This window comes from Phyllobates terribilis, unplaced genomic scaffold, assembly GCF_046119375.1.
Source record: "Phyllobates terribilis strain yellow unplaced genomic scaffold, ASM4611937v1 Scaffold_5__5_contigs__length_657084704, whole genome shotgun sequence".
Lineage (NCBI taxonomy): Eukaryota > Metazoa > Chordata > Amphibia > Anura > Dendrobatidae > Phyllobates > Phyllobates terribilis.
Genome location: NW_027362765.1, coordinates 56,844,151 through 56,866,346, shown reverse-complemented (window position 1 = coordinate 56,866,346; position 22,196 = coordinate 56,844,151). Strand labels below are relative to the sequence as shown.

General features: G+C 44.5%; 1 pseudogene; it reads left to right on the top strand.

The window, feature by feature from the left end:
• The window catches only part of LOC141271443 (uncharacterized), a 255,758-nt pseudogene that overhangs the window by 130,904 nt on the left and 102,658 nt on the right, over positions 1-22,196 (top strand).

Sequence of the window (22,196 nt, the reverse complement as noted above, 5' to 3'; positions counted from 1 at the left end):
AAATCAATTTGCGTTATTTCCCTTTAAAGCCCTGTCCTCTACCCAATCGGTGCCTTTGAATACATATGCGGTATTAAAAAAATTGTAGGCAACATTTTTTTCTGTTATGCTTTGAGAAAATTAAAATTTTGAGCCAAAACATTTTACTGGAAAAATTTTAATTATTTATTCCGCTTCGCACTAATATCCATCTTATGGAATAACAACTATATTGTCCAAGTCCATGTATCTTACTCATTTCCACCAGCCTTGGCTTCCAATATTGGTAAGATTTGAGGTGCATTCCTGTTCTCACATCCTACCAATTCTTGATTAAACAGCACTGTTTTGCCTACTTCTAGAGTTTTGCATTTTCATGATCACAAGTGGATTTGGATTTTTACAAAAGAGAGAATACAACATCTACAAATCCTGTCTCCTCATATGTTTCCCCTGATTATCTCTAGTAATTGTACTATTACCTGGGATCTTTATGATGTTACATCGTCATCTTCTTCCCATTCAGGTCCCTACAATATCGGATCCTCTCAGTGGAGATCTTCTATATAAGAGAATTCTCCTGAGTGACCCATCAAGGATGGATAGGGACAGGGACAAGATGGCGGAGAGGATATTACACCTCACCCTAGAGATCCTGTTCCAGATTACTGGAGAGGTGAGAGATTCTGATGACGTCACATTACATCATTCTTATCTATGGGAATAAAAGATGGACAGAACTGGAGAGGTGAGGACTCTGGAAATGTCTGTAGTGAGATTTATTAATGTGTCTCTCCATAACCAGGATTACACAGTAGTGAAGAAGACCTCTAGTGAGCACTGTCAGGACCGTGTGTCTGAGGGGTGGGGAAGACCCCTGAGCCCATTCACGGGGCCTCCACCTCACCCCCTGATACCTGAAGACATCAATGACCAGAAGATCCTAGAACTCACCTACAAGATGATTGAGCTGCTGACTGGAGAGGTGACACTGCTGGGAATGCTGGGACATTATACAGTAACACTATGAAGGGATCGGGGGGATGACGGTATCATTTTATGTGTCAGGTTCCTATAAGGTGTCAGGATGTCGCTGTCTATTTCTCTATGGAGGAGTGGGAGTATTTGGAAGGACACAAAGATCTGTACAAGGACGTCATGATGGAGGTTCCCCAGCCCCTCACATCACCAGGTAATAGACAGGACTAAATACACACGGCCTATAATTATCTGTATGTAAAGAAGGAATTCAGTCCTGTATGTGTTTCCTCCAGTTCTGTCCAGTAAGAGGATAACACCAGAGAGATGTCCCCGTACCCTTCTTCCACAAGAAAATCCCAAGGTTCCTCAGGATCATCAGGTAGATGGAGAGAAGGTGTCATGAGATCTCCCCTATGATGTGTAGATGGCTGTGAAGGTCTTGTGTTCTGTATTATTTTATCCACCAGTATTTTATGTTTTATACTTGTGTAATGAGAACGGTGGAGATGGCAGGATTAGAGCTGATCATAGATGGGACTTCTCCATGTCTCTGTGACTTTTACAATATTTGTTTCAGGGTAAAAATCTGACCCATATTAATACTACAGAGACATATGTGTGGAGTGATGTTCAATGTAAAGAGGAGATTCCTACATATGACTACCCAGGTGAGTAGTAACTGCTAAGTCACATATAGTATTTTACTTCATCACTGATTGATGTAATTATGTGTTGATGTTTTTAGGGTATGTTAGTTGTAAAGTTTAAGGGCCAATCACCCAATGCCTGTATTTTATACATCTTTTTCACTTTTTATTGCACAATTTTCCATTTTTATGCAGGATGCAGCCAGGCCCTTTATTGTAGGTTGGATGAACTGGAGTGTCTGTCTTTACGGGGTGCACAGATATAGTGCTGGGCAGCATTCCTGATCTAATAGTATTGGCGTTATTAATATGCTGTAAGCCTGGCACTGTGCATCACACTTATTCATTTGACTGGGGCCCTGTACAAGCCTCATATGTGTGCATTTGTAATATTAGTCAACTACCTCCTCCATGAATGGTCATTGTGAGAGTTGTTTCCAGGGCTGTGGAGTCGGAAAGCCAGTTCTCAAATAATTGCAGGCATTCCTTCTCAGTGATTTTTTTCTTCTGATCTGTAGAGGAGGAGCTTCCATATTGAGCGTGTACATAAAGTGCAGCACAGATTCATCTCAACTAAAAGTCTAGACCCTTGGATCAGGAATAGGACAGACATTTATAGGACATTTCATAACTTTCCTAAATTATTATGAAAAAATATTCCCCACAAACTGCATTGAACTACTGTACCCAATTTATTATATATTTTCGGAGTCGGTCCATTTTACACTGACTCTGACTCCACAAAAATGAACACCGACTACACAGCACTGCTCGTTTCATTAGTACTTTGCACCTATTGGGGCAGCATCCTGTAGTGATTTTTATATTGTGACCTGTTATTGGAAAGGAAGCATTCCTTTTTTTGTGACGCTTTGAGTATGGGGAAGTCAAACTTGTAAATTTTCTTTTTGTTTAATTAAGTAGTGAAAAAAATGTCAGAAAATTGAAAAAAAAAGAATGCATTACATCAGAGCTTGTTATTTTGTGGGTTGAGCTGAGATTTTATCCATGCAGTTATGGGGTAGATACGACATTTTGATCACTTCTAATTTATTATTTGGCGGAGTTGCAGCAACCAAAAAAACGCAATTTTTGAGTTCTGATTTGGTCTCTATGGCTTTTTCTGTGTCAGTTAAATGATTTTATATTTTGATTCATCTGACTCTTATGGTCCAAGTGATAACAAATATGTTTATTTACATTTTTGTTTGTTTCTTTATTTTTAATGAGGGAAAAGGAGGGTGATTTGATTTTTTAACATTTTTTTTTTTACTTTAATTTTTTAGTCCACTTGAATCTTTGATTGTCTGATCGCTTGTTCTGTGTATCGCAGTACAATGGTATATATACTAGATCACGGTCTCCTATGAAGCCCAGACACAGACTATTATTCACAGGGATACTGTCATGGCAAGCATAGGGCCTTCATCAGGCCCCCAGCTGCAATTGCAACCCATGGGCACAACACAAAGGGCACGTGGAAAGGTGTACGTTTAAATGGAATCTGTGAGCATGCTATGTAATTTGAGGACCGCATTAAGTAGGGGTTAAAATACAGATTTCAGCAATGTGTCACATGTCAGGATGTGTGCTGTTTACTTATACTGAAGGTTTTAAAACCTGGTGATTATCATTGCCCTGACTACAGCAGCATGTGCATGTAGTCCGACTCCACCCCCTCCTGTGATAAGCAGATCATAGTCTATGGACTATGTACATACAGAGCCTGGTGTGGGCGGGGTTAGGTTAGCTCTGCTTCATGCTGCATCTAAGAACTCTGATTGTGTCACAACTGCAGCACCCTGTAAACTAAGTGATACATCGTTGGAATCAGAGTACCATTCCCTATATTATGTTGCTCTCAGATGATGTAGCAAAAACCTGATGACAGATTCCTTTTAATGCCGTTGTCAGAGATTGACAGTGTTATGATTGTGTATCAAATGAATAGGTAACGCACTAAAAACTGCAACTGACCCTGCCAGTTCCTGTACAGACTATAGATCCTGATCCCTAGTGGTTCCTGTGTGAGCTGAGATAGCCCTAACCACAGACTAAACGATGGCAACTTGGACCTATGCTGCATGAAAGGCTGTCAAGTGCTTGACGTACCTCATAAAGAACCGGAGGGCAGAGCAGAGTGTAAATTCCCTACAGAAGGGAATGTGTGCTAAAAAAGAAAGAGATCCCAGAGTGAGTAAAACAAAGCACAAAATACAAAATAAAGGATTAAGTACGTGCTGTTAGTAAATATGCTGCCTACTTCCTACAAAGAAACAGAAGATAGCTGCAGGATAAAGAACATTAACAGCAAAGAGATAAACTCTAGCTGGTCTTTCACTGACTGGCTTAAAGGGGTTATCCGGTCAAAATTGATAAGTCTGCAGTCACTCTGTGTGACTGCAGACTTTGGAATCCCCCCAGCGCAGGCACTATGCGCTGCGGGAATTCGCCGGTATGAGACCCAGTAACGGAGAGTATGTATGTGTTATACATACCCCTTGCCATTCAGTGCTGCCTTGCTCCATACACTTGTATGGAGCGTGGCCACGCTCTGTCTAGCACATATATACCCTCCATTATCGGGTCTCATACCGGCGAATCCCCGCAGCGCCCAGTGCCGGGGGGGATTCATAAGTCTGCAGTCACATAGAGTGACAGCAGACTTATCACTTTTGACCGGACAACCCCTTCAAACTTAAGTAGTATGGCTGTATATCCAAATAAGACTATCACTTGCATGAAATACCAGCTGGGGGAAGGTATATAAAGCCGCACCCAAAATGGTGATAGGGTGGAAAAATGAGTAAATTAAAACACCTGTTACCCAAAAAGACTGAAACAAAGATAACAGAAACTAAACATTTGGAAAAAAGGTGTATCTCCTGTGTCTCAGCGGAAATAGAGGCCGACCACAAAGCACAGGCTCAAGGGTTCACAGTTCTCTTGGTCTGATCTCAAGTTATCAAAAGACCTCTTTTAACTTCTCTCCAGGCCTTAATCAAATGAGAAGAATATCTTTCTTCCTCTGGGAGCGCAGACTGTAAAGCTGAAAAATTTCCAAAAACCGGATGAAAACCCCTATAACAAAGAAAAGATGAGGTACCGGTAGCAGTAGAGGTGCGGTTATTGAGAGCGAACTCAGCCAGAGGAAAAAAATCCACCCAGTCCTCTTGATTAGATGTATAAAAACATCTTAAATATTGTTCCAATTCTTGGTTCATTCTCTTCGTCTGACCATTACTGTCAGGATGATAACCTGAGGAGAACGAAAGCTTATTTCCTGGAGCAAAAGCTACTTCAAAAGCTAGCCATAATTTGAACCCCTCTATCGTAAATAATGTTTTTAGGAACACCATGTAACTTAACAACATGTGAGATAAACATTGTAGCTAAACTTTTAGCTGTAGGCCATTTTAGTAGAGGAACCAAGTGAACCATCTTGCTGAAACGGTCCACCACCACCCATACTACAGTATTACCAGAAGAATTAGGCAAATCCGTGACAAAATCCATGGCCAAATGAGTCCAAGGTTTAGACGGAATTTTGTTAGGCAAAAGAAACCCTGCCGGGGCCTGGCGGTAAGCTTTAGAGCTGGCGCAAATGCCGCACTTACGTACATACTCATCAGCATCTTTTCGAGCACTCTGCAACCAAAAGGATCTGGAAACAGCTCTCCAGGTGGCAGAGGATGTCCAGCCAACACAGTCATGCACTTCGATAAGATTAGTCGAAGCGAGGATAGCACAAAAATGTTGCCACGTGTCAAGCCCTCCGGTGCACCAACCTGAGCTTCCAAAATGCGCTGTTTGAGGTCAATCCCCAGAGCATCCACCACCCCTTCACTAAGAATTTTCACTGGATTTTCGTCCCTCAACTCCGGGGCAAAACTACGTGATAAAGCATTAGCCTTAACATTCTTAGTATCAGGTAGATACAGTTGTGCTCAAAAGTTTACATACCCCGGCAGAATTTTTCATTTCTTGGCCTTGTTTCAGAGAATATGAATGATAACAAAAAACTTTTTCTCCACTCATGGTTATTGGTTGAGTGAAGCCATTTATTGTCAAACTACTGTGTTTTCTCTTTTTAAATCTTAGTAACAACCAAAAACATCCAAATGACCATGATCAAAAGTTCACATACCCCACTTCTTAATACCGTGTATTGCCCCCTCTAACATCAATGACAGCTTGAAGTCTTTTGCGGTAGTTGTGGATGAGATTCTTTATTTTCTCAGATGGTAAAGCTGCCCATTCTTCTTGGCAAAAAGTCTCCAGTTCCTGTAAATTCCTGGGCTGTCTAACATGAACTGCGCGCTTGAGATCTCCCCAGAGTGGCTCCATGATATTGAGGTCAGGAGACTGAGCTGGCCACTCCAAAACCATCACTTTGTTTTGCTATAGCCAATGACAGGTCAACTTGGCCTTGTGTTTTGGATCGTTGTCATTTTTTTTTTTTTAACAATTATTAGAATTTTTAAAACATAACAAGGGAAAAGGACATTAGATACATCACATACAATATTTAGTGTACAATATTGTTTCTGAGAACAAGTAGCAAGGAAACGTTAATGTTATGAATCTGAGGAACAAGAGAGGGGGGATAGCAGAATATAAGCCAACCTCTCAATTGTGAAAGGGATAGGAGGGGGGGTAAACCAGGTAAGGGTATATTCTCCAAAATAGATACCGACAAGAAATATACATAGAGAAGGAACTGAGTCCAAACTCTACAAAAGCAAGAAGTGTGGGATCTTGATAATCATGAACATATTATACTCAAGAATCTTGAATATGAAAAAATGTTTTAACTTCCGGCCATGCAGACCACCGTTGTTGGGTCTTATCTTTTTTTGAAACGTCCCATGACAGAATCATCTCATAGGAATTATATGAATTGACTGTCCACCAGACGTCATCTGTTGATGGAGCAGAGAGGGATTTCCACTAGAGCTAGTCTGGCCGCAGTTAATATAAAGGAACAGAGCCATCTATTTTTGTACAGGAGGTCGGTAATGCCTATGTTCAGTAAAGCTAATGCTGGATTCATTGGAATGTCAATTCCAGCACAGTGTGATAATATCTTATATACCTCCTTCCAAAAGCTATTTAATTTAGAGCAAGACCACCAAGAATGCAAGAGTGTGCCTGTTTCTCCACAATGTTTTCCAGCATAAAGGCAAAGCTCCCTGGGATAGGTGAGTTATACGGTTTGGGGATAAATACCAACGGAGTTGGATTTTTTTTGCTATTTCTAGGTGGTTTATGCATGGCGAACCTTTAATGGGCCAAGACAGAGCTAATTGCCATTGTTCATACGTGAACGAAGTGCCCAAATCTGATTCCCATTTAACCATGTATGGGAGCTTAGTATTGTCAGGGGGAGAATTGAGATAATTATATGCTACCGAGACACCTCTGGAAAATCCCTTCTTCCCTAAGATAAAATGTTGTATTGTGGATGGAGCCAGTCGAGACATAATTGTTGGAGAAGAAGATAAGAAACTCTTCAGTTGAATATAGGAAAAGAGAAGATTTCTGGGGAGTTGATATATGGAAGAAAGTTCATCAAACGTTTTGATAGAACTAGCTGAAAACATAGACTGTAAATTAGGAATACCGTGATCTTCTCAACGATGGAATTGGGAGAAAGGGACCACCAAATCAACGCTCTTAAACGAGATATATTTCAATGGAATGTGTATAATCCTTTTAGAAATCAACTCTCTCCACATTTTAAGAGCGTGTATCATTGTAGGGAGGGAGCAAGATTGAGACCCCGGGAGCAGAAATTCCGCTTCCAACATAAATCTAGTAGAATGAAGTTTAGTTTCTGATTTTTCCATTTGAACCCAGGAGAGATTAGACTTAGTGTTCCACCACTCTCTAAGAGCATCAATCGTACATGCTTTATAGTAGAGGTGGATATTCGGTAGTCCCAAACCTCCCTCTCCCATTCTATAAGTCAACAAGGAGCTCTGGAATCTGGGTTTTTTGCCACCCCAAATAAAACGGAATAGTAGAGCTTGGATTTCGTCTAGTTGTTTTTTTTTGTATGGGAAGTGGTATACATCTTAAAAGATATAGAATTTTAGGTAAAAATGTCATTTTACACGTTTGTATACGGGCCATCCAAGAAAATCCTAAAGTGCTCAGTCTTTTGAGTTCTGGTTTGATAGAATTTAGTAATTCTGAAATATTTTTAGAGACTAAATTTTTAGAGGGGGATATTAGGTGAATTCCCAGGTAGAGAATGGAGTTTTTAGCCCACGTAAATGGCAGGAATTTTTTTAAATCAGAAATTAATCTAGAGGGACAGCCAATCGGGAGGGCCATTGACTTTGTGGAGTTCAATTTATAGAGAGATACTTCTGAGAATTGAGAAAGAATGGATAGCAGTGCTCGGAGGGAAGTTTCGGGATGTGTTACAGAAATAATTACATCATCCGCATACAGACCAATTGGGTGGGCTACGGATCCTATTTTAATTCCAGAGATATCTTCACAGGTACAAATCTTCTGTGCCAAGGGCTCCATTATCAATGCAAAAATTGCAGGTGACAACGGACATCCCTGTCGAGTTCCATTCGAGATATGGAACCGTTTTGAGCTAAAGCCTGCTGCTAATACCTTCGCACTCGGGGAGGAATATAACGCCATTATATCCTTTTGTATGTGTTCAATGAACCCAAATTTAGTCAAGACTGCTTGAAGATATCCCCAGTGCACTCGATCAAATGCTTTTTCTGCTTCTAGCGAAACAAGCACACTGGGGACTTCAGATTTTTCTGCTCTATGGATCAAGTTTAGAACACGTCGCGTGGCGTCTCTAGTTTGTCTCCCCAGCACAAAACCCATTTGATCTGGTGCTATCAGTTGAGGAAGGACCGAATTAATTCTTTGAGCTAGGATCTTAGAGTACAATTTAATATCACAATTCAGTAATGAGATAGGTCGGAAGTTCTCAGGTTTATTTGGGGGTTTGCCTGGTTTTGGAAGGGTAACTATAGTCGCTTCCAAGAATAATGGATTAATTTTACCCTTGATTCTCCAGTCCAAAAATAATCGCTGTAAGTACAGGGATAACTGCTCCGAAAGCAGTTTATAAAATTCATTGGCAAAACCATCTGGCCCTGGACTGGAGTGTAATTTAGAAGCTTTAATTGCCCTTATTATTTCTCCAACCTGTATAGGTGAGTTCAAGGATTCAAGTTGGGATTGTGAGATTTTCGGTAGATGAATAGGTTTTAAAAATTGTTCTATATGTGGAGTCGAGGGATGCCGGATAGCATGATCCGTATTCAGATTATATAACTGAGAGTAATAGTCTGCAAATGTGTTGGCAATTTCTGTTGGGTCATACATTTTGTCCCCATTCGGCTGAAGCAAATGGTCAATCCTCCACTTAGCAGTCAGTTTTTTCACTCTACGGGCCAGTACAGCGCTTGCTCTATCCCCCAAAGCATAGTATTTTGCTTTAACACGTTTTAAATTATGTTCATAATTAAATAACAAGAGTTTCCGAAGATCATTTCTGCTTTCTAACAAAGCGCTATTAATTGCTGGAGTTTTGTTTTGTTTCTGGTTATTTTCCAATATTTTAATTTTATTTATAACTGATTGCACTTCGCATTCTCTGCGTTTCTTTTCTCGTGAGGCCAATTTTATACATAGACCTCTCATAAAAGCTTTTTGTGATAGCCATAAAGTCTCGTCGGAAACTTCTCCATTATCATTAATTTCGAGAAAATGTTTCAGTTCATTAGAGAGATATTCCCTATTATGAGCAGATTTTAACAGAAAAGTGTTCAAGCGCCAGGTAAACGCAGAGGATGGAGCGCCGCCACCAGTGAGTTCCAACATAATTGGGTCATGATCGGACCAGGTTATCGAACCTATATGTGAGGATTTGCATAGTGATAAAGCTGTTCTATTTACTAAGAAGTAATCTATTCGAGAAAGTGATGAAAACCTAGGGGAAAAGTACGTATAGTCCCTTTCGTTGGCATGGTGATATCTCCAAACATCATGGAGAGCTTCTTCTGATATAATTCTCTTTAGATCCTCCCGACCCGTAGATCGATCTGAGTCTGTGTCTAAATCTCTAGATATAGGGGCGTTGAAGTCTCCACAAATTATCAATGGTCCCTGACAAATGGAGCAAATTTTTTTAAGGACTTTAGAGAAAAAGATTTTGGGTTTGTTATTAGGGCTATATAAGGTCACAATCGTATATTGGGAATTATTTAGTAGACAAGATAGGACTATGTATCTCCCTCTAGGGTCAGTATAAAGGGACAGCATGGAATATGATATGGTATGTTTTATGAGTATCGCAACACCCGCTTTTTTACGTGGAGCATTAGCTTGAATTATTGTGGGGAAATGAATATTGGATAATCTGGATGCATCTTGGGGAAGCAAATGAGTCTCTTGTAAACAAATAACTTCTCATTTAGATGATCCTATCTCTTTCCAAAGGAGAGACCTTTTAAAAGGGGAGTTTAAACCCCTCACATTAAGAGATAAGACCTTAATACCCATGGCGGTGTATCAAAACTCTCGAGTATGATCAAAGAGAAAAACATTTGTACGTCAATACATATTCCTGACATGGAGAAGAGTAGAACAGTGCAATATCGAGCATTTGGAGAATAGGAACCCAGAGGATGAGGGTTAATTAACCAGACATAAACATATCTAAGAAAAAGGTAAAATAGAACAACCAAAAACACACATATGGAACAAATATTCAAATGATAGCGAAACCATCTGGACATACACTATCGAGTGGGGGTCTTAAGGGATACGGACACAACAAGAAGGACAACCGAAGTCATCAGGACCGTACACCTGTGTCCAGGGCACAACAGGAAACGGCAATTACAGAATCAGAAAAGAGAGGTGGACTCCTAGAAAAAGAAAAACAGGTTACAGACCTCAACGATTTACAGTAATCCAATCAGTTGGAATTTTTTTATATAGTTGCTCTGGAGGAAGAGGTGTGACAAATCCCTCCGGAAGAAGCTTCCATTTGCCAAGTAGTTTTTCTGCATGCCGCGGTGACAGGCAGGCCACCACATCATTGTCCTTAATGATTAGCAGTTTGACCGGGTATCCCCAGCGGTAGGGAATGCCGGCGTTTCTTAAAATTGCTGTGTGAGGAGCAAATTCTTTACGTTTTGCTAAGGTAGCAGCTGATAAATCTTGAAAGATAGTGATCTCTTGGAACGGAGCGGGTAGATCTAGTTTATCTCTGATGCAGCGTAAAAATTTTTCTTTGATGGATAAAAAGTGAATCCTTGCTAGAGTATCTCTAGGCAGTGAGGGATTTACATGTTTAGGTTTAGGAATCCTGTGAATTCTGTCCACTACCAACTCTGAGTCAGATGCGTCTGAAAGTACAGACTGCAGCAGGTTGTGAAAAAATTGGGGCAAATCTGAATTTTTAACACTTTCTGGAATCCCACGTAGTCTCACATTATTCCTACAAGATCTGTCCTCTTGGTCTCCCATTTTATTTCTGAGATATTCTGAGGAATCTTTTAATTCATAATATGCGTCAACCAGAGAATTGTGAGAATCCGCAAAATCTACCATTTTGTCCTCCAACCGTGAGGTACGCTCCTCCAGGTTTCTCACATCTTTTTTCAAGGCACTCACCATTTGTTTCATGTCATCATTTAAAGATTTACGCAGAGTGCTCAGTAACTCTTGCATCATGTTTTTAGTTAACGGAGCATCTGCAGTTCCTGTATCTTCTCCCATAGTTGAGCTTTCACGGGAGGAGCGACCCGAGGGTGGCGAGGAGTCTGGTTGTATCTCACTCTGAGTGGAAGTAGACTGTGCTGCTCCCCGTGTAAAAAATTCAGTCAGTTTAGTAGGTGACACTGTTTTACGAGATCTGCCTCTGGTCATTTTTGCTTTTATTAATGGGAACAAGATATAGAGTTATAAAGCTTATTCTGTTTTGGAGTATTAGCCTAGCTTCACTGTACTCTTTGAGTAGAATTTACACCTGGGATATATGTTTAGGCAGCTTGTTAACTCCCTGTGGTATAGCAAAATGGCGGCCGTCTCTCTCACAGGGAAATGGCGGTAACTTTTGGCGCCAAAAGATGAAAAGGCTTGCAGTACCGTTCACGGTCAATGTCCTGCTCTGTAAGAAAGGAGCAACAAGGGAGAGGAGGTCCAGGGCACCAGAGTCGTCTCTCCCAAGAGCGGCGGTCCTGCTCCTTCACTCCGGGCGCGGTGCACCTCCTCCTCCAGCACCACACGGCAAAGCGCGGCCTCGGGCACCCGCACCCCCACCTCCCCCAAACAAAGACTCCGCTCTCAATCACCCCGGAGATCAGCAGATCGCAGGGTAGAAGGAGGGGGGAGGAGGGGTAGACTCACAGCGTCTCTTCCGTGATCCGACGGTCCCGCCACTTGCCACCTTCGGCGGAGCTCTCCGACACCAGCAGTTCGGCTGCCGAGGCCCACCGACAGGAAGACACGTTCCTCCTCCACCGCACGCAGGTCTCCGGGTTCGGGCTCTCGAGCAGGACACGATCCTCCACAGCTCCCAGACAGCGGGATGGGTAAGCAGAGATGCTGAAGTGCAGCCTTTTCTGTGACCGCACGCCGCTTGATTCCACTGCGCTCCAGCTTAGATAGGGCCTAGGTTTCTTACGTCCGAACTATTAGAGTCTTTACGATTTTCTTTCTCTCCTTGTCCCTAAGTCTTTTGGCTCTGTGGGCTAGGATCCCCTAAGGAACTTCTCAGGACCCAGAAAAAGAAATTTCCAGCTTGGAAATGCATATTTATAAAGCACAGGAACAGGAGCTCGGTGTCTGCACGTCCTCTCCTGCTCATGCCCAGGACATGCCCCCTTGGATCGTTGTCATGTTGGAGCGTCCAAGTACGTCCCATGCACAGCTTCTGGGCTGATGAGTGCAAATTTGTATTTGCTGATAATGTGCTCCATTCATCTTTCCTTCAACTTTTACCAAGTTTCCTGTGCCTTTGTAGCTCACGCATCCCCAAAACATCAGTGATCCTCTGTGCTTTACTGTAGGAATGGTGTTCCTTTCATCATAGGCCTTGTTGACCTCTCTCCAAATGTAAAAATGTAACGTTTATGGTTGTGGCCAAAAGGTAAAATTTTCGTCTCATAACTCCAAATTACCTTGTTCCAGAAGTTTTGAGTCTTGTCTCTGTGCTGTTTGGCGTATTGTAGGTGAGATACTTTGTGACATTTGCGCAGTAATGGCTTTCTTCTGGCAACTCGACCATGCAGCCCATTTTTCTTCAAGTGCCTCCTTATTCTGCTTCTTGAAACAGCTATACCGCTAGTTTTCAGAGAGTCCTGAATTTCAGCTGATGTTATTTGTGGGTTTTTCTTTGCATCCCGGACAATTTTCCTGGCAGTTGAGGCCGAAATCTTTGTTGGTCTACCTGACCGTGGTTTGGTTTTAACAGAGCCCCTGATTTTCCATTTGTTAATCACAGTTTGAACGCTGCTGACTGGCATTACCAATTCCTTGGATATTTTTTTGTATTCCATTCCTGTGTTATACAGATCAACTACCTTATCCCGTAGATCCGTTGACAATTCCTGTGCTTTCCCCGTGACTCACAATCCAGAAACGTCAGTGGCTGGATGAAAGATGCAAGAGTCTGTCTGGATCCCAGAAACTCACTCAGCTTTTATGCACACGCACTGATTACAAGCAAACAGGTCACAGGTGAGGATGTTACCTTTAGTAGCCATTCAACCCCAATTGTGTCAAATTCTGTGCAAAATCACCAGGGTATGTGAACTTTTGATTCGGGTCATTTGGATGTTTTTGGTTGTCAGTTAAGATTTAAAAAGAGAAAACACAGTAGTTTGACAATAAATGGCTTCACCCAACCAATAACCATGAGTGGAGAATTTTTATTTTTTTTGTTATCATTCATATTCTCCGAAACAAGGTCAAGAAACCGGGTTATGCCGGGTTATGTAAACTTTTGTGCACAACTGTATGTAGCACAATCATATGACTTATGTGGGAGAAGAACTTCACATTCAATTTCAGAAAAAACATCCTCAAAATCCTGAATAGAATCTGGAAGAAGAAATCTCATAGATGCCAGGGATTTAGATAAACAACTGGAAAAACAAAAATTTCCCTAAAACTTAACCTCACAAGTCTCCCAATTAATGGTAGGATTGTGTTTCACCAACCAGGGCATACCCAATACAACTTTAGCTGGTAAGGAAGGAAATACCATAAGGCTATGTGCCCACGATGCAGAAATGCTCCGGATTTTTTCCTGAGCGTTTTTGCATCTCCCTGGCGGAAAAAAACGCATGCGGATTGTACATGCGTTTTCCTGCCAGGGTCATGCGGAAATGAAGCGTTCTTCACTTGCATTTCCGCATGCGGGTTGACAAGCGCTTTCCAAGCGATTAGCATCACTTGGAAAGTGCTTGTGACAACTAGGTCACACTATATAAATCCATGCAAACGGCATGGATTTATATAGTGTGACCCCAAAGAATGTCAAAAAATAAAAAAATAAATGTATACTTACCCTCCGATGGCCCCCGGTGTCCTGCTCACTCCATTCTCCCTTGCCGGCAGCGGTGGATTGAAGGACCTGCCGACGTCAGCGTCGCGTGACCCTTCACATAACTGACGTCAGCGCAGGTCCTTCAATCCACCGCGAAGTGCCGGGAAGCAAGGAGGAGCGCAGCGCGGGCCGCCGGAAGGTAAATATATATTTGTTTTTTATTTTATTCTTTTTTTACAGATTTTTTTAATGGTACCTGGGTGTGGATGAGACTCTCCTCTCCTCCACACTCGGGTACCATCCGCACATTAGAACGCGCCAGTTACCCAAGTACAGATGCAGTCTTGCGGAATTGGCGCGTTCTAATGCAAGTCAATGGCAGTGAAAACGCAGCACTTCCGCAAAATAATTGGTAGTGCTGCGTTTTTTTCCGCAATGATAATCCGCAGCAGAAATTTCCGCAGCATGTGCACAGCACATGCGGATTATCATTGGGGGACATGGCAGGCCATCTACCATGCGTTTTTTAAGCGTTTCTGCAGCGTTTTTGCCGCTGCAGAAACTCTTAAAAAACGCATCGTGGGCACACAGCCTAAGTGAAATATATTGTGTGTGTAACACTCCCACTGTCATGCACACGTTCTCAACCTTAGAAGTTACATGACTTTGGGTAAGAGGAGAATTATCAACTGCGGACACTTGGACATGATGACCGAGAGTTGAAACTGTGTACCCACTGTGGTAAGACGACTCACTCAGCGCTTTCGGAAGTAGACTCAGGAACCGGATTTTCTCTGTAGGCTTTATTGTATGGCATAAAGCCATGCAGCTCCAGCAAAATATACACAGCCTTACTGGCAAAACAACAAAACAAAATATAAACAATAGCACAGTCCATAGGAGTGTGGGGTTCACCCACACAGATTGTAGCCCAGCCTTCAGCTCCTTCCTGAGCTCTGACTGTCCAGACTGGAGACCTTGCCTCTCCAAACACAACAACAGAAAAAAAAAATAGTGCCTGAGCATTTAAGCTTGCTCAGCCACACCATGAGGGGAGGTAGGGTGAATGACTCTTTGCCATTCATATAAAACCACATCCTTTAGTTTAATTAACCCTCAACATATAACATGCTGGAGGAAAGTTTTGTAGGTTTCAGTTCACACAGGCTAGCAGCCGGAGTGACACATACCTCCCCTCACATATAACACCAGTGACTCTGTCACATATAACCCCCCCCCTTCCCAAAGCCAGGGGTTTGGGCACCTTCAGACACTAGGCAGGGAATTCTAGAGAGGGCATCAGCGTTCCCATGTAACTTCCCGGGCCTATGCTCCAAGTGAAAATTAAAGTCCTGAACACCCAAGAACCATCTAGTTACCCTGGCATTTTTACCCCTCTTTTCCCTCAACCATCTCAAAGGGGCATGGTCTGACACCAATTTAAGCTTCCGGCCTCGTAGGTAATATCTTAGTGTCTCTACGGCCCATTTTATGGCTAAACACTCTCTTTCTACTATTGCGTAGTTCTTCTCGCAGGACGGGCTAAAGACTACAATGTCGTCAAGGTAAGCTGTGTCATACTTCGTATGTGGGGCTAGAATCCGATCCATAGCCCTCTGAAAGGTGGCTGGGGCCCCCTGTAGTCCGAACGGCATCCGATTGTATTGAAAGCACCCATCAGGTGTCGAAAAAGCAGTCTTCTCATTGGCCGTCTGGGACATGGGGATCTGCCAATAGCCCTTCGTCAGGTCTAGGGTGGTAATATACCTCGCCGGTCCCAGCCTCTTGAGGAGCTCATCGACACGGGGCATCGGTTATGCGTCGCAATCAGACGCCTCATTCAGCCGGCGGTAGTCATTACAAAACCTCCACTCTCCGTTGGGTTTTCGCACGAGAACGATGGGGCTCGACCATCCACTCTTCGACTCCTCTATCACACCGAGGTCTAACATCATCTTCACCTCGGCCGAGATCACCTCCGGCGTGCTTCAGGAGTCCTGCAAGGCTTCAGGTTCACCCTTACATGCAGCTCTGTTAGCACGTTATGTTCTACCACCTGGGTATGCCCCGGCAACTCTGAGAACAGGTCCCGATTCTGCTGGAGCAGTTCTCGACACTGTTGCTTCTGGGCTGGCAAAAGGGTCTCTGCTATCGTGACATCTTCCACGAAAAAAGTAGAAATGGGAGCAGGTAGTCCCAGTCTCGCCCATCATTTTCAACGACCTTCCTGAGCATCGTCTTTAAGGTCTTGTTGAAGCGTTCCACTAGGCCGTCCGTCTGCGGATGGTAAACTGAGGTCCGAATCTGGGCAATCTGAAGGACTCTGCATAGCTGCTTCATAACTTTGCTCATGAAGGGGGGTTCCTTGGTCTGTCAAAATCTCTTTTGGCAGACCTGTCTGAACAAAAATATGGACCAGCTCTCGGGCTATATATATACTGGACAAGTTCCCGCATAGTCCATGACCACCAGGATGTATTGGTGGCCCCGAGCCGATTTAACTAAGGGACCCACGAGGTCCATGGCAATCCTCTCAAAGGGCACCTCTATCACAGATAGTGGAACTAAGGGACTACAGAAGTGGGAGGTGGGCGCGGTTATCTGGCAGGTGGGGCAGGACCTACAATAGTTTAAGATTTCCCAATAACATCCTGGCCAATAGAATCTCCTCATTATTCTCTCCTGGGTTTTCTCAACCCCTAGGTGTCCCCTCCAGAATATGTGAGTGGGCCATGTCTAATACCCTCCGATGGTTTGGCCCTGGAACTAACAGCTGTTCCACTACCTCTTCACCTTTTAGTTTAGTCACCCAGTGTAATAGCTCCCCCTGAACTGTAAAGTGTGGGTACCTGGTGTCCACCTCCGGCTCTTGAGCAACACCATTACAAACAGTAACATTGTCCCATGCCCCTTTCAAGGTCAAGTCCCGAACTTGAGCTGACCCAAAGTTCTCTCTGGGCACCTCTAATACAGAGAGGTCGGCCACCTCGGTCTCAGTCTCCGTCCTCGTCGCCGGCAAGGACACACAGTGGGAACTCATCCACTTCCAATGTCAACCGGGGTATTTCTTTCGGGTCCTGGCTTTTGTTCACGTGACTCAGCCTGGATCCCTTCCCACACAAGTTCCAGAACAAGGGAAAATCGTGCCCCAATATGACTGGATGTATCAGACCCTTGACCACCCCGACCTCATGGGATTGGGTGCCACAGTCTGTTCCGACTGTCACTCTGGCCACCGGGTAGTTCTTGGCGTCCCCATGTATGCAGCAGGCACCCACAGAATTGGTAGGGATCAGCTGGTGGGGAAGGGTGGCACTGATTAAGGTTACCAGACTCCCGGAGTCCAACAGCCCCAGGACCATCACTCCATTAACGGATATGGCACACGCCTGCGGCCCCTTGACAGGTTGACAGTCCACACTGCACGCTGGGTAAGCATAATATGAACACCGTCTACATAGGCTGCAGTCCATTGACTCAGCAGACATGTGACACTGGGCGGTTACGTGTCCTGGATTTTGACACCACCAACAGATCACATCTTTAACAACCGTCCTTGCTGCACCTTCAGTGGAAGTGGGACACCCCTCAGTTGTGGCTCTGAACCCCTTCCATGGTGAACCCGCCCCCTTTTGGGCACTCCAGTACAGGGGAGGTGACTATGTTGGGTTTCCCTATGGATTTTTCGACCACTTGGTACCTCTCTACCAGGCCCACGAGGTCGTCAGCGTTTTGAGGGTCACGCTGGGCAACCCAGGTTTGCACCGGCCTGGGTAGGGAATGGATGAACCTGTCCATCACCACACGCTCAACCATCTGGGCAGGAGCCAATGCAGCCAATTCTGGACTGTAGCAAGTTGAACATCTGTGAGCGTGGAGGTTTGTTGCCAGCATACGCCCAGTGGTGGACCTTTTGCGCTCTGACAGACATAGTCACTCCTGAGCGTGCAAATATCTTGGTTTTTAATTTGCCGTATTCCTTTGCGTCCTGTAAAGTCAGATCGTAATAGGCCTTCTGTTGCTCCCCGGTCAAATATGGCGCCAGGACCTCCACCCACTGCTCCAGCGGCAATCTCTCCCATTCTGCCACCCTCTCAAAAACAGTCAGAAACGCCTCAACATCATCCACCGGGGTCATCTTCTGTAATGCTCTCCGTCTTCCTGACGTATGCGTCATCACCTAGACTTGTCGGAGCCATCGCCTTGCCACAGATTGCCTCTGCAAGTAGCTTGATCTGCTGCTGCTGATGATGCTGATTCTGTTGCTGCTGTTTCTGGAGCTGAACCTGTTGCATCAGCAGCTTAGTGGTCTCTTGTTGTGCCATTTGTTGCTGCTGTAATAATTGCTGGTGTTTTGCTTGCTGGCTCTGCACCAGGTGCTTAATTAGATACTCCATGCTCCCGGACATCTCTGGCTGGCTAGCGGCCTTTACCCAGGACATCCATCGGTCTCTGTGGCAGGTACATGTGTTCCTGGAATCTTGCATGCACTCTCGCACCAACTGTTTTAAGGCGACTCACTCTGCTGCTTTCGGAAGTAGACTCAGGAACCATATTTTCTCTGCAGGCCTTAATGCATGGCATAAAGCCCTGCAGCTCCAGCAAAATAAACACGGCCTTACTGACAAAACACAACAAAAGATAAACAATATTACTGTCCATAGGAGTGTGGGGTTCGCCCACATAGATTGTAGCCCAGCCTTAAGCTCCTTCCTGAGCTATGGCTCTCCAGTCTGGAGTCCTTGCCTCTCCAAACACAACAGAAAAAAAAATAGTGCCTGACCATTTAAGCTTGCTCAGCCACACCCTGAGGGGAGGTAGGGTGAATGACTTGAATGACTTGAATGACTTCCCACCCTCTTTGCCATTCACATAAAACCACACCCTTTAGTTTAATTAACCCCCAACATATGACATGCTGGAGGAAAGTTTGTGGGTTTCAGTTCACACCGGCTAGCAGCCGGAGTGATACATACCTCCCCTCGTATATAACACCAGTGACTCTGTCACACCACACTCGATAGCAAAATCACGGTCAATGAAAGCTAAGGCGGAACCTGAGTCAACAAATGCAGAGGTAACTATAACTCCAGATTTGGTAACCCAAGACACTTGTAAAAAAACAAGTAGTATGCATGAGAGAGAACCTCAAACCCTTAGAACCAGTGTTTTTACATATAAATGATTTTTTTTATTTCTTTAAGAAATTAATTATTACCTTTTAATTAATTCATTATTGTATCTGAAACACTGAATTATTACATGACCTGTTTGGCTGCAGTATAGACAAAAACTTGCAGGTGTTCCAAGTTCAATTCCCTCCTTGGACTTTCTGCAGGCCCCAATTTGCGTCTGTTATCCTGCCTGAATAGAATGAGAGGGAGAAGTCACTGAAACACCCTCAAATGTATTCTTATCCCTAAAACTGTCTGTCCAAACTCGCTGCCCAGTGACATGGCCTCTTCCATGGACAACGGGGAGGGACTATACACAATCCTATCTCGTATCTGGCTAAAAAGACCTTGGCAGAATTGACTATGGAGAGCTGGGTCATTCTTGGAGGTACCCAGTACCCAGCATCTAAACTTAAAGCAGTCTTCCTCCACTTTACGATTTCCCTGAAACAACCTGCGGATCATTGATTCAGCAACAGAAACTTTATGTGGGTCTTCAGAAATGAGCCCCAGAGCAGAGAAAAAAGCATCAACTGAGAAAAACACTGGAGAATCTTCAGGCAGAGAAAATGCCCAAGCCTGAGGATCTCCACAGAGCAACGACAAAACAGTACCCACACGTTGAAGAAAGAGATCCCAGAGTGAGTAAAACAAACCACAAAATACAAAATAAAGGATTAAGTACAAAGAAACAGAAGATAGGTACAGGGTAAAGAACATTAACAGTAAAGGGATAACCCTAGCTGGTCTTTCACTGACTGGCTTAAACTGAAGCAATATGGCTGGATATCCAAATGAGACTATCACCAGCAGGAAGTACCAAGAGGGGGGAAGGTATATAAAGCTTCACCCGAAAGCTGATAGGGAGGATAACTGAGTAAATGAAAACACCTGTTACTCAAAAAGACTGAAGTAAGGATAATAGAAACTAAACACCCAGAGAAAAGGTGTATCTGCTGTGGCTCGGCGAAAAGTGAAGCCGGCCACAAAACACAGGCTCAAGGGTTCACACCCAGATGCATGACATGCAGCTGCATTTAAGGGGCTAACAGTAGTGAGTGGAGTAGCTGCTGGCTATGTAACACAGCTGACACTTGTCAGGTATGATGCTACTCAGCTATTACTAGTATGTCTAGCGTTGTTAATTGGTTAATGTAGGCTGAACTCCAAGGTAAAAGAGGATCTCCTAGAAAAGCTTGTAGCATCGGCGTTTGCACTTTTCCTCCCTCCCCTGGCAGAGACGCCGACTTACTCACCACCACGGCCTCCGTCCCTCTCCTCCTCTTCCTGCTGCTGCTCGGGGTCTGCGCACGGCTCACAGATCCCCGAGCACTGTGCTTTGAGCGTGCATGCTCCCTCCCTCTTAAAATGTCCCCAGCCAATGGACTGGGTGACACTTATTATTCAATGCACCTCCACCTGTCGGGGGGGGGGGGGTGCCTGAGCAACGTATATACTCTGTTCTCAGGTACTGCCTTCACCTGCCGTGCTCATCTGTATACCAGCCGTACCTCCCTGCACCTGCCGTGCTCATCTGTATACCAACCCTACCAGCCTGCACCTGCCATGCTTATCTGTATACCAGCCGTATCAGCCTGCACCTGCTGTGCTCATCTGTATACCAGCCTTAACCTGCCAGTGCCTGTCTGCATACCAGTCGTACCTGCCTGCACCTGCTGTGCTCACCTGTATACCAGCCTGCACCTGCTGTGCTCACCTGTATACCAGCCATACCAGCCTGCACCTGCCGTGCCTATTTGTATACCAGCCTGCACCCACTGTTCTTATCTGTATACCAGCTGTACCAGCCTGCACCTGCCAGTGACTGCCTGAATACCAGCCTGCACCTGCCAGTGCCTGCCTGTATACCAGCCGTTACTTCAGCACCTGCGGTTCCTATGTTCCTGCCGTGCCTGCCTGTACCAGCTGTACTTTCCTTCTATGCCGTTCCCGCTCCCTGCCCGTTGGGGGATCAGCTGCCGTTCGTCCATGGTCTGTCCTGGTGTAGCACCTCGTGTCCATTTGGAGCCAAGTCTAATCCCACCTTCAGAGGCTCTAGTGAAGAGTCAGTTGTTCACCTAGTTTCGCCCCACCAGGCACTCCTCGGACCATGGCACAATAATTCCACCACTCCTGTTACAGTTTGCTCAGGCCATGGAATCCGCTGGCTCTCAATCTTCCTCTATCTCCGACCTATATCAGGAGGTCTCCCGCCAGAAGGATCAACAAGACAAGATCCTCTCCTATCTGAGGACAATGACCACCCGATTGGACACTCTGACATCTGCTGCTACACCCGCTCCTGTCCAACCTGCTGCTCCACCTTGTTATGATGGTGATCCTGCACTATGCCGAGGCTTTATAAACTAATGCAGTCTGCAGTTTGAGCTCTTGGCACATCAGTTTGCTTCAGATCGGGCCAAGGTGGCATTCATCATGTCCCACCTTACTGGCGAAGCTCTGGCGTAGCTCAATTACCTGTGGGAGAGAGGGGATCCTCTAGTTTCCAGTCTCCAATTGTTTATTGAGGCCTTCCACAAGGTATTCGATGAGCCTGGTCGCATCTCCTCCACAGCATCCTCCCTCCTCAGATTGCGCCAGGGAAACCTCATAGCGGGTCAGTCCGCCATTTGATTTAGTATCTTTCCTCCAAGATCACCTGGAACAATGATACGCTAGTGGCCGCCTGCTGGGAGGGCCTTTCCGGGAGAATTAAGGACGAGCTGGCCGGTTGTGATATACCCACCTTGCTGGATGACCTAGTGTCCCTGACAACTCAAATCGACTTTGGGTTTCAGGAGTGCTCCAAGGAGGTGTCTCGCGAGAGAAGACCGGTGGACTTGGCTCCTACCTTTCAAAGGCCGACCATGC